The following is a 12,500-nucleotide window of genomic DNA, read 5'->3' as shown; positions in this document are numbered from 1 at the left end:
GATTACGTTAGAGCCCGGTAATTCACCCAGCACGCCACCACCATGGGCACCGGGAGAGAGAGAGCGAGAGGGTGAGATGGTCGGGGAGACGGAGGAACATATACATGTACAAAACAAACAAGCAGACAGAGTGTTTATGAGGAGGAGGTGAAGGCAGGGGATAATTAGCAAAGGAAGGAGAGCTGGCGTTGGGTGCGTTTGATCTCTCTAATGGAAGAGCAAATGTAATTTAGCACGCTGCAAGTAATTTGTTTTAACAGTAAGGACGAGTTCCTTTTAATATAATTTCGCCTTGCATCATTCTTTTATATTAAATATTTTTATTTTGTACAAAGTGGATCTTTTACAAGCCTGCCGGCTCAAAGTCTAGCGCGCTGGCGGCAGCTTGACAACAACTAATGTTTATTCATCTTTGCTTGTTTGTATGTGGTGTAGACACAATCTTGGCAGAGTAACTCGACTGTGGCTTTTATTTGACTACGTCCTACATAATAAGGCTACTCTGATGTGCAGCATGACAGCTACCTAATCACAATATAAAAGTAACAAATCAGTGTGTTTTGCCATTGGTAGTCTTATTGTTGTAAAGGCACATTTACATGGTTGCATCTGCTTGGGTGTGTTACAGTATGTCCTCCAGAAACAGTCTCCTCCACCAACCAATAAAATATATGCTACCAAAGTACTACAGTTAATACTACACATCTGTACTCTACTGCACCTTACTGTGCTGAATGGTATAAATAATAGGAGTATGATTAATATGGCATCATTTATTTACTTGAGGGATATTTTTTTCCTCACACAATGTTTCCTAACTTACTCTTTCATATTAATGTTCTAAATGGCTTGTTTCAAGTCATCCCACACAGTAGGATGAAGGCTGCTCTGTTTCCCCTCGGTGCTACTCACTGAAGTTTATCTTTGCCTGTCAGGGAGCTGTCTGCTAATTGCTGCTGCAGTTCCGCCCATGGGATAGGAAAGCCTGCCCCTGCATGGAGCCAGCGAGCCACCCAGGCAACTGGGCTGCTGTGTGGGTAAGAGATGAGCTGGAATCAGATTGAGAGGCCTGTACTAGTCTAGCGCCTAGTGCCGCTGCTGCTCTGAGCTGCCTTATCCTGCGTGGTTGCATCGCACCGCATGGTTGAGCGCACATTCTTATTGGTCAGAGCTGTGGCTTATACAATCCTCTCACAGTGGATGTTAGATTAGGCTCCTCTGAGCATGTCTGAGCATGTGCAGAAGAGCAGCCATCTTGGATAAGGCTACAAAGAGGGAGCACCCTGTCACTTGGCTTGTAGTGTTGCTGAGGATTGTAGCACCATCATGTCATCATAATAGAGTGCAAAAGATTTGATATTAGAGATGTGATATAATGCTTTAAGCAATGCTGAATTTGTGGTTGAAAAATAATGTATATGCTGTAGGCTATAGAAGATTAATACAGAGTACATTTAGGACAAATGTGTAATATAGGAGGAAGCCGAGTCTCTGCATGCACGTCACCCCATCTGTGCTGCGATTCCTTCAAATATTCCAATATCACAGTTATTAAGAAAAAAACTTCCAACCTCCCCAAAGGAGCTTTGCTACAAGCAATTTCCCCGTGAAAAAAGCAGCAGCTGTATTTGTTCTAATGTGAATTGCAGTGAGGGAGTTGTGCTAGCCTATTGTGTGTCTCAGCTGTGTACTTGGCAGGGACTATCTGTGGGGCTGTTAGCATTGACAGCTAGCTAGCGCTCTTCCTCTCCTCTTTATGGATCGGAGTGGAGGCAGATTGTTGGCAGAACAGGAGAGCCTCTCAGACTGGTGTCAGCTGGCTGGTGCTCCGCTCATCTTCTGAGCCTCCTCTTCCGTTCTTCCTGTTCTTTAATAGAACCAGGCATATAGAGGATCTTTATGGAGCCCGTAATGATACCTGGAGAATATACACACACACACACTCACACACACTATGGACTGCTGATTGTTATCTGTGTCAGCTGCATGAGATAGAGGCTCTGCGGCTGCAATGATGATGGAAATCCACAGACGTCATTTTAAGCTGGCGGTATGAATATTATTGGTTCGTATTCCAGGCCTTGGCTAATGACGAGGAAAATTCCCTAATAAAAACTGGATGTGATGGGCAACGACCCACAGGGTAACGAGTGACGGTGAAAGTTAATAGTGTGCCGTCAGGTGTGAGGAGCTAAGTGATTAGAGGCCTGCCAGACAGAGCACCTAATCCCACCCTCAGCTCTGGGAGGGGGGAGGTTGGGGCAGAATAGGAAGTACGCCCAGGGTTAAAATGTGAATTTTGCCTACAACAACTAAATATCTAATTAAAAATGGTTGTCCACATTTACCTTTCCTCAGCCAACAACACGAGTAACCAACAGCAAAGTCAGACAACCCCATAGTAGAATAGTTTACCTTTTCAATTGATCACCTTGTCGCATTCTATGCGAGAAAAAATACTTGAGATGCTTTCAAATTGCAAGTGCAACAGGGCTAGAATGCATGCCCAGTCATTGCACAACATTTCTTAATGCAGTATTAGAAAAAACAAACATTTTAAAGCTGTTTTAATGGCCTCTGTTAAAAACGAAGGATCACAGCTTTGTATTCCACCTACATTTATTTCTCAACTCCAAACTGCACCAATTTACTACCAGAGTTTTTAGCAACAGTTATTTTTGGTGAATTAGAGCTCACCATTCACATTGAGTGCATAGGGGAGACGAGCTAAATGTAACACGACTGTTACATTTAGCAACCGCTTTTCACAGCATTTTATGTTTAATTTCAAAATAAAAACCTTTAAACCTTTACCTTTATTTAACCAGGAAAAGCCCATTGAGACCAAGAGTCTCTTTTTCAAGGGAGACCTGGCCAAGAAGGCAGCAACAATCAATACATTACAGAATTAAAACATACAACAATACAATACAACAACACGATCCAGCCTAAAAAAAAGCATTTACATCAAAAAGTCTCCCATCAAAATGTTAAATTCATTCAGTGGATTATTCCATGCCTCTGGTGCACAAGAAGAGAAGGCAGTCTTGCCTAATACTATAAATGTCCTGGGGACTTTAAGTAGCAACCACCTAGCAGACCGGGTATGGTAACTGCTGGTGGTGAAGGAGACCAGACTACAGAGATAAAAAGGGAGTTTACCCAAAAGGGCTTTGTAGATGAACACATACAAATGTAGCTTTCTGCGCATATAAGTTGAGGTCCAACCTACCATTTGGTACAAGGTGCAATGGTGGGTGAGTGACTTAGCATTTGTATTAAAGTGCAAGGATGCATGATAAACAGAATCCAGTCTCTGTAAGACTGAGGAGGCTGCATGCATATACAACAAGTCACCATAATCAATTACAGAGAGAAAAGTGTCCTAAACAAGATTCTTTCTAGCCATAAGCGGGATTGAAGCTTCATTACGAAAATGAAAACCCAATATCAATTTAAGCTTTGTCACAAGATTATCCACATGAACTTTAAAGGACAACTTGTCATCCAACCAAATACCTAGGTATTTGTAGGATGACACCTTTTTAATGGATGAGCCACCAGATGTGACCATGCTAAACTTCTCTGGCAGAGTTCTAGCTCTGATAAAGGTCTTTAGTTTAGTTTTTTGTACATTCAAGACCAGTTCGAGACCATAAAGGGAGGCCTGCAGTGACTGAAAACAGTCTGGAGCTCTTCAACAGCCTGAACCAGAGAAGGAGCACATGCGTATATGACTGTATCATCTGCATATAGATGTAACCTTGCTGGTTGCATCCCATTTCCCAAATCATAAAAAAAATTGAGAAAAACACAGGAGCTTAAATGGAACCCTGGGGCACACCTCTATTAATCTCAAGAAAGCTAGACATGTGATTGTCAGTATATGCACATTGTTCTGTCAGAAAAAGAGTTCCTTAACCAATTTCTTGCCCCTTCACTGAGACCAATGTTAGAGTCTAGCTAGCAACAATTCATGGTCAACGGAATCAAAGGCCTTTGATGAATCTACAAACAGAGCAGAACAATGTTGCTTTTTATCAAGTGCATTAATGATGTTGTTTGCCACGGCCATAGCTGCAGTTGTGGTGCTGTGCTCCCGATCTAAAGCCAGACTGAACCCTGCTCAGTATGTTCTTTTCAATTAAGAAGTGTTTTAACTGTGAGTTCACTATGGATTCATAGACTTTGGCCAGGACAGGGAGTTTAGAGATAGGACGATAGTTATTAGCATCTGAGGGACTCCACCCTTTAGTAGTGGGAGGACATAAGCTGATTTCCAAATGCTGGGTATGGAATTGGTCAAGAGACTCAAGTTGAAAATGTGAGCCACAGGTTCAGTAATAATACCAGCTGCTATCTTTAAGAGGTAGGGTTTGCGTGCAGTAACAGGATAAAATATAATTTGCCAATGACTTCAAACCAAAGACTTCCGATTAACTGAATTGTACATATATTTTTTTTAACTATACCTTTTTAATTAGCATATCCTTCTAGTCAGATTTAGTCAGATGCATTCTATTATAAGTTGAAGTCTTTATACATGAACCTGAACACATGCAGCAAATGAGGCTGATATTGACATAATCACAGTATGCATGTGACCTCTGTCTGTGTGTTAGAATAGATTGCTGCAGTAAAGATGCCAACTGACATCAATGCTAATTAATGTATGCCATGTGTGCACTAATTAAAATTCACACCAAGTGGACCTGTCTCAGGGGACGTGCTAAAATGGCGCAAACAATACATTTTGATGTATGTAATTGTCTCAAAATCCTTCCATTCAGCTTTGATTAAGCCAGCATCTGCTTGGCGCCCCAACTTCCCAACTAGGTTACGTTGGACAAGACAGGAAAACGGGGTGCAGGTGTGATGCTGTGTGTGTGCGTGTGTGTGTGTCTGAGTGTGTGTCTGTGTGTGTGTGTTTCTATTTAAATCCTTTAACCTTCAGTAAATGCTTCCCACCTTGAGGCACCCCCTACACACCTCACCGCACCACCCTTCCCCACACCGTGACTGAGAGAACCATGTTGATATGCCTCTTCACACCTCACCACACCACCCTGCCCCACACCGTGACTGAGAGAACCATGTTGAGATGCCTCTTCACTCTGAGATGTTAAACTTGGAGTTTGTGTGTAACAGATGGATTGTTGCCTGCTGATAGAGAAGCGGAGTGCCCTCCACCTCCCCTCCTCCCCCTCCCAGTCCCTGGTAGGGTGGGCGGGCGCGGGCTGGCAGGCGGGGCCCACCCCTGTAGATCAGCTGAGTGCTGTGCCCTGCGGCACCATCTGTCTGTGCCAAGCACCACTTCAGGGCTCTGTCGGCACATCTGCTGAGGAGAGCAGCTTAACTGACAAGTTATTTTAAAGAATGACACCACCTCCTCCCGACATGCACGCAGATACCAACACACACACGTGCACCCACAGACACACGTCTACACCTTCTCTACCCCCGCAGCCCATCTTTTTACCCCAGGCGAAATATGTCTGTGTATGTATGATTCCCCTTTGCAAAGAGGTGCCTGCCTTTCAAGCATTCATCTTTTACACTTCTGAGCTAACACCTCCAAATGGAATCCCTTTACACACACACAGATCCCGCTCTCTAATTTGCCATTATTGGTGTTGTTCTAATGTAAACCATAAGAGATTAACCAATATAGACATAATAATAAAAAATAACCTCATCCAAGAAAGTTCTCTCTCTCTCTCGAATGCTCTTTCAATAAGCCTGGGCAGATTCCAGAGGAAAACAACTTTAAAGGAATGCGCCTAATATTGCACTCTCGGGTATTGAAACCAGAGGTCATAGACTATAAAGCTCTTATTATTTTATAGAGGGTGATTTTTTTTCCACCCTCTCTCCATCCCTCCTCTATTCCAATGCGTTCAGTTCGCGGTCAAAATGAATGTTGTCTGGATAAAGTTGTACATTTGAAAGAAAATTGCTTTCAGATGTTGGCCTGCTGCAATTGGTTAGGGGTGGACGGGCGGGCGGGCAGGCGATCTGGCGAGTGGATCAGGCCTGGTTATATTGGGCCAGACAGCAGACAGCTCCTCCCTCTCCGTTCTCTCCCTCTGACGGGAGGGACACACTTGGCCAGTGGAGGAGACGTTAGCCTTATGTCACAGACTGTCTGAAGCACTCCAGCTAGTAGGGGTGGTTGTCATTTTTTCTCCGTACTTTATATGACAGCTAGACATCAAGCAGATGCTGGGGAAATTAGCTGTTAGATGCCATAGTTACAGACCTTGACTTTATTTTAATGACCCACCCTAGTCAGACATGTCATGTTGAATTTCCTTCCATTTGGGAACCCAGTGTTTTTGTAAAACTGTCTTTTTAAAAATATATTGTCGGGGAAATGCAAGGTTTTTCAATGTTTTTTCTGGATTAGGAACATGGAGATAAAATGACCTGAGGTCTGGGTTTATTTTAAATGCATTCCAACTTGATCTCTTTAGCGTGATTCGCTAGTGCAGTTGGTATCATTTAGCTGTTAATGTAAGTATGTGAAACAAATTAGCCTGATTTAGATTAAGAGTTATTAGCATAAATAATGTTTACCGGTATATTGTGCCGTTCAGTTCACACCCAATATTCCTCTGAGTTAGAAGCTAAAGTTACAGTTGGGCTTTGTCATTGAGATCTATGGTAGCCTAATGGCCAGGGTACCTGGAGGAAGTGGATGTTTGATTTGATTTGCACAGGCCTTTGGTGTGTCTGTCTGGAGAGGCCTGTCTGACTGGACAGTATATCTGCTTCCTATCTCCAAGACGGATGGCCCAGTGTCCTGTTGTCGACAATGAGAAAAACTCTCTTTCTCTTCCTTCCTTTCTCTCCCTTATTTCCTCTCTCTTTCTCTCTGTCGGAAGTGAAGGTATTATCAATAGTTAGACATTTGAATTAGCAATCCACTCTCTCAATTTTATTTTGATAGAAACTAATTTGTAAGTCTGTCCTGTTGGCCCAGTCCTCAGTCCTGACTGTGATCCATGTGTTGTAAACCCTGAGCTCATCAGTCTCCCCCTACTACCAGGGTGGATTTGCCATTTTCTGTTCCTCAGCTCACAGTGGTGGTACTTGGACAGGGACAGATTGGCAGGCTGGCAGACTGTGCCCTGCGTGGGCATGGGGATGTGAGAATGAGCATGGCACGGATCCCTGCCATCTTCACCACCATCACCTCTATTCCCTGTGAATAACACGCCAGTGACCAGCCCAGTGGTAGGCCCGGCACACCGCCATATTGTGGGAGGGAGGCATGAGGAGGGAGGGAGGCAGGGAGTTAAGGGGAGGGAGGAGCGGGGAGGCGCAGGCCCGGACTCAGACGCCTCCATGGCAGGCAGGCTTCCCTTCCGCTCTGCTCTGCAGGGAGGAGCGCGGGGCTCGAAGATGGCAATCAAGCCTTGATTTGCCAACACATTTCCAATGATTAAAATGTAATTAGCACAAGCGAGCGCCTCCTCCCTAGCTAATTTCCATGCACACTGTGACAGGCAGGCGGTCGGCGGCGTCCGGGCCCCAGCAGCAGATGGAAGAGCAGGCAGCGGGAGGGGAAAAAACCATTTTGCCATGCGACTGTTTGCATCAGAAAACCATCAGGACGCGCAGCTTTACTCTGGGAGGGACCAAAAAGGAAGAGGAGCCCTTGACAGCGGCACATCAAAGTGGCACCGTCTTAGATGACTCTGGCAATGGCTTTTCACGTTTCAAGTTTTAATGTCACATGCACAAGTACAGTGAAATGCCTTTCTTGCAAACTCAAAACCAAACAATGTAATAATCATTAACAATATAATAGTAGAAAAAAAACAAACGAGAAATAAGAAATATGAAATACACAAAGTAAGTAAGTAAGCATACTGTATACAGGAAATACATAAAAAGTCAGTTCCAATACCATATTTTTTTGCAGGGATACTGGAGTGATGGAGGTAGATATGTATCTAAGGTGACTAGGCAACAGGGTAGAAGATAAACAGAGTATCAGCAGCTTGTATGTGAGTGGGTGTACGTGTATGTAGAGTCAGTATAAATGTATGTGCATATTATGTGAGTGAGCAAATGATGGAGTGAGTGTTTGTGTGTGTGTTGGAGTGACAGTGTGTGTGAGTATGTTGTGCCCTGTGAGTGTGCATAGAGACAAAATCCTGAAATAAAAGGTCAATAAGATACAAGGTAAACTCGGTCCGTGTAGCTATTTTGATAGCTATATATCAGTCGTATTACTTGGGGATAGAAGATGTTCAAGAGCCTGTTGGTGTCAGACCTGATGCACCGGCACCTCTTGCCGTGCGGCAGCAGAGAAAACCGTCTATGGCTTGGGTGATTTTCCGGACCTTCTTTAAACACCGCCTGATATAGAGGTCCTTGATGGCAGGGAGCATGACCCCAGTGATGTACTGTGCTGTCCGCCTGCCATCCTTCATGCTGCTGTCCCACTAGCTTCCAGGCGGGCAGGCAGACAGACAGGCCTTTCTATTTATCCTTTATTTAACCAGGAAGTCCCTCAGCTTTAACCCCTTCAGTGATTCTGCAGGAAATGTGGCCCAGGACGATAACCATCCCCAGTCCTCAGCTCCACTGGCCCTTTAAATGAAGCAGATATCAACGGTACTGTCATAAATTCTAGGGTCATGGACAGTGACCAGCGGCACCTCGGGCTAATACCAGACTAGGGATGGCATGGCACAATGCCCATCCATGTTGAAGAAGTTGACATTTGAGAGAATATTAGATCAGAGGCTAGTGCTGATGTTAGAGATGTGAAATTAGAATAAACCCCCTTCAGCATGCCTCTCTGAATGGTTGTTGAGGAATGATATTTATTTGATTGACGTAGCATCTGTATGCATTTGATAAACAGTGCATTTGGAACCACAGATTCCATGATTTCAGATTCTATGCCTAAACGTTTTGTATCTCAGTAGATACAATACACACCATGGCGTGCATCTCTCTCACGCATCTCTGTTTGATGTGGTGGGCAAGACTCCTTATGACAATAGTTGTTTCTGTTGGGGAGTTTGGCAGAGCCAGACACAGACAGACACTGCTGTTGCTTATGAGAGGAGAGCAGAGCAGAGCTAGCTGAATCATTGACAATTCAGGACATCTCTCCTCATGTTCCCTGTCTGTTCTCTGTCTCCTATGTCTATTGGGCTGATATTACTCTCAGCTGGAGTCTACAGAGGCTTACGGACACAGAATAATTTTCTCCTACTCTGAGTCCGATATAAACAACAGCCTTGATGCTTGGACACATTGTAGGGAATGTGTAAGTGCACTCAGCCAAAAGGAGGGGTGGAGGTGGTGGGAGAAGGGGTCATGGAGGGGCAGTCGGGGTAATCAGAGGTTCCCCGGATACAGGGCAACATCAACAGCTCTTAGCGCTGAGGGTAATGTTTGACAATCCTCTGTTACTTAACCTATACACTGAGGTCTGGGGACTGGGTTATACAGTATAATGCTAGGGCTGTGTGAATACCACTGGGCCTGGCTAGAGTATTGCTTTCTAGGGCTGCTGCCCTCCTGTTTTTTTTTACATATTCATGCCCTAGTTTTTTTTGTTTTCCTTCTGAAATAGTTTTTGCTGTTATTTCTCCTATTTACAGTACTGTTTTTATATTGCACTAGATTTCACTGCTTTTGCTAGTATACTATACCTACTCCTTCATGAGCAATCATCATTTAAAACCCTTTCAAATAATTATAATGTATACTGAACAAAAATATAAACACAACATGCAACAATTTCAATGTTTTTACTGAGTTACAGTTCATAGAAGGAAATGTCAAATTCCATACATGATGTTGGAGGCCGCTTATATTAAAGAAATGAACATTCAATTCTCTGGCAACAGCGCTGGTGGACATTCCTGCAGTCAGCGTGCCAATTGCACGCTCCCTCAAAACATCTGTGGCATTGTGTTGTGTGACAAAACTGCACATTTTAGCTTGGCCTTTTATTGTCCCCAGCAAAAGGTGCTGTTTAATCAGCTTCTTGATAAGCCACGTCTGTCAGGTGGATGGATTATCTTGGCAAAGGAGAAATGCTCACTAACAGGGATGTAAACAAATTTGTGCACGACATTTGAGAGAAATAAGATTTTTGTGCGTATGGTACATTTCTGGGATCTTTTATTTCAGCTAATGAAACATGGGACCAAGACTTTACACCATTGCGTTTATATGTTTTTCAGTATAGAATAATATAATATAATAATGAAATAAAATGCCTACCTGTCATGTCTGTAATCATCCAACTTTCAAATGTGCAACCATAACAGTACTGTAGTTGAGATGTGTCATAATCTGTGGCTCACAGTGATTCTATCTAGCTCTCTACTGTGCCTCTGTATTTCAACATGGGACTCAGTATATGGAAAAGAACACAGTAGAATTGCCAATGATGGTGCTCCTCTCTCCGAGTCACACTGCATAACTGCATATTAACGCACCATGATCACTAATCAGTGACTGACGGCTCCCTATGTCAGAGATGTTTTTATCTTTTTAGTGTTATTATTTTGGGTTGCTTTTCCCTGTGTAGTGCAGTGAGTGTGAGGGAGCGTGGCGTCTTGTGCTTAAAGGACGTACAAATTGCCTGCCCTTGCCTGTCAGTCTTGATCTCAGGCTTTCTTACTTTGCTCATTATAAAGGTATTTCCATTTTATTACGTTTTCTCTTTTTCCTCTCTCCCACTCCCTTTGTACGGCGGAGAAATTAGCATACCTCTATTCTCGGGGAAAGAAGTAATGACAGCAATTTATTTTTCTCTTCTCTTCCCCCACTAGCTGTGTGAGTCTCGTGTAGTGGCACCTGCAGAAGCGACAGGCGAAGAGATGAGAAGCGAAAGAGAGCAGTTGATTAAATCATCATCAAGTCGCGCCGCTAGAAAGTCAATTCTGCTCGCCGTCTACAATGATATCCTTTTATCTTAAAGTAATGAGCTATGGCACTTTTGCATCGGGTAATACGATGACTTCTATTAGCGTGTTCCATTTGCTCCACAAGCAAGGCCAAGTCATTCCAGCCTGCTTCTATCTCGGCAATCAGAGCAATTGGCTGCACAGGCAGGCAGAGGAATGGAAGGGGGGAAGAAAAGAAACAAGAGAAAGAACGAAAGACAGAAAGCCTGGAGGCGTTTTTTATGGATCACAACACAGTGGAAAAAAAGAAATGTCCCCATTATTTGAACTCCTCGCCTGCCTGTCTGCTCTGCTTGGTGTGCTCTGCACAGAGACTGCAGGGACTAATGAGTCCTGGGTCACATTACTCTCGTCACAGTCTGAAGGCTTAAACACATGGAAGTAGTTCAGACAGTAATACAACTCATCATATCCTGTCTGCTCTTGCATTAACTCTATGTGGGAGTCTGTTGCTCTGTACCGTGCCGTGAGAGATGCGCCGACAGACCCCTTTATTCACTTACTGGAGTAAATATATACACGTAGTTACAGTTAGCATGCATGGTTTGTAGAACATGCATTGTTGTATGTAATAGCGTACATTAGCCTTGTTTATGTTTCCAGCTGACAGGCTATGTAGCCTACATTTGGCTGTTGGCTTGGCTCTCTGTGTACTGTGTATTAACGCAGGGGGGAAGGAAGGAGTGATAGAGAGAGAGTGTTTTCTCAGTGCGTTTATTGCCTCTGCATAATTTATGAGGTGCTGGAGCTGACCGTCATGGCAGTGTGCCGGGGGCTGGCCCCTGGGGCTGTGTGGTACAGGCCCGAAAATTGGATGCCCTGCTCCTGCTGAGCTCACAGTGCAGTGCGGGCCCCTCTCCCTCTCCACTGGTCGAGTCAGCCAGGGGAATACAGAGCCAGAGGCCCAGCCTGCCTTCTACCTTTGAACTCAGCAGGCAGCAGGGATCCGGCTCAACAGAAAATAAAAAATAAAAAGCACCAGGCTTAGGCAGGCAGGGGCCCGGCTCCCACCGTGGCCTGGCTCCCAGCGCTGTCAGTCAATCACCCCATACTGTGCTGGCACAGGGATAAACCCTCTGTGCTTTAATCGACACTACCCCCCCCCCCCCCCCCCCCCCCCCGCTTCACACACAAACACACACACACACACACACACACCCAGTGCCTTCTTCATTACCGACTCCAGTGCCTCCCCGCTCCTCGGCCATATGCACAACTTCGAGGGCCGCCGGCCGCCCAGCATCCCGCTAATTAGTTGATAAAGAATTAAGTGAACCTTGAAATTGAAATTGGGGAAGAAAAACTGAAATCCAACCTTTCTGTTTCTCTTTTTTCTCCTTCCTTCCATCCTGCTCCTCAACCATTTATATAAAAAAATAAGAAAAAAATAGACCTACATCCCAGAAAATTGTAATTCCAGTGCTCCTTGTCCTTTGAGACTCCAGCTCCAGAATGTTTTGTTCTGATTCTTAATAAGAACGACCAGATGCTTGCATGAGATATTTTGTGGGCCCTTTTGTTTCATATTCTGGTCCGTGTCTCCGCTAAACAGTATAA

General features: G+C 44.3%; 1 protein-coding gene across 2 annotated transcripts in view; it reads left to right on the top strand.

Moving 5' to 3' along the window:
- LOC139423096 (autism susceptibility gene 2 protein-like) overlaps nt 1-12,500 on the top strand; it is a 525,631-nt gene that overhangs the window by 368,339 nt on the left and 144,792 nt on the right. The gene's annotated exons all lie outside the window — the stretch shown is intronic.

Source organism: Oncorhynchus clarkii, chromosome 12, assembly GCF_045791955.1.
Source record: "Oncorhynchus clarkii lewisi isolate Uvic-CL-2024 chromosome 12, UVic_Ocla_1.0, whole genome shotgun sequence".
NCBI classification, from domain to species: domain Eukaryota; kingdom Metazoa; phylum Chordata; class Actinopteri; order Salmoniformes; family Salmonidae; genus Oncorhynchus; species Oncorhynchus clarkii.
The sequence above is the reverse complement of the archived record's forward strand: the minus strand, read 5'-3'. Positions and strand labels throughout refer to the sequence as shown.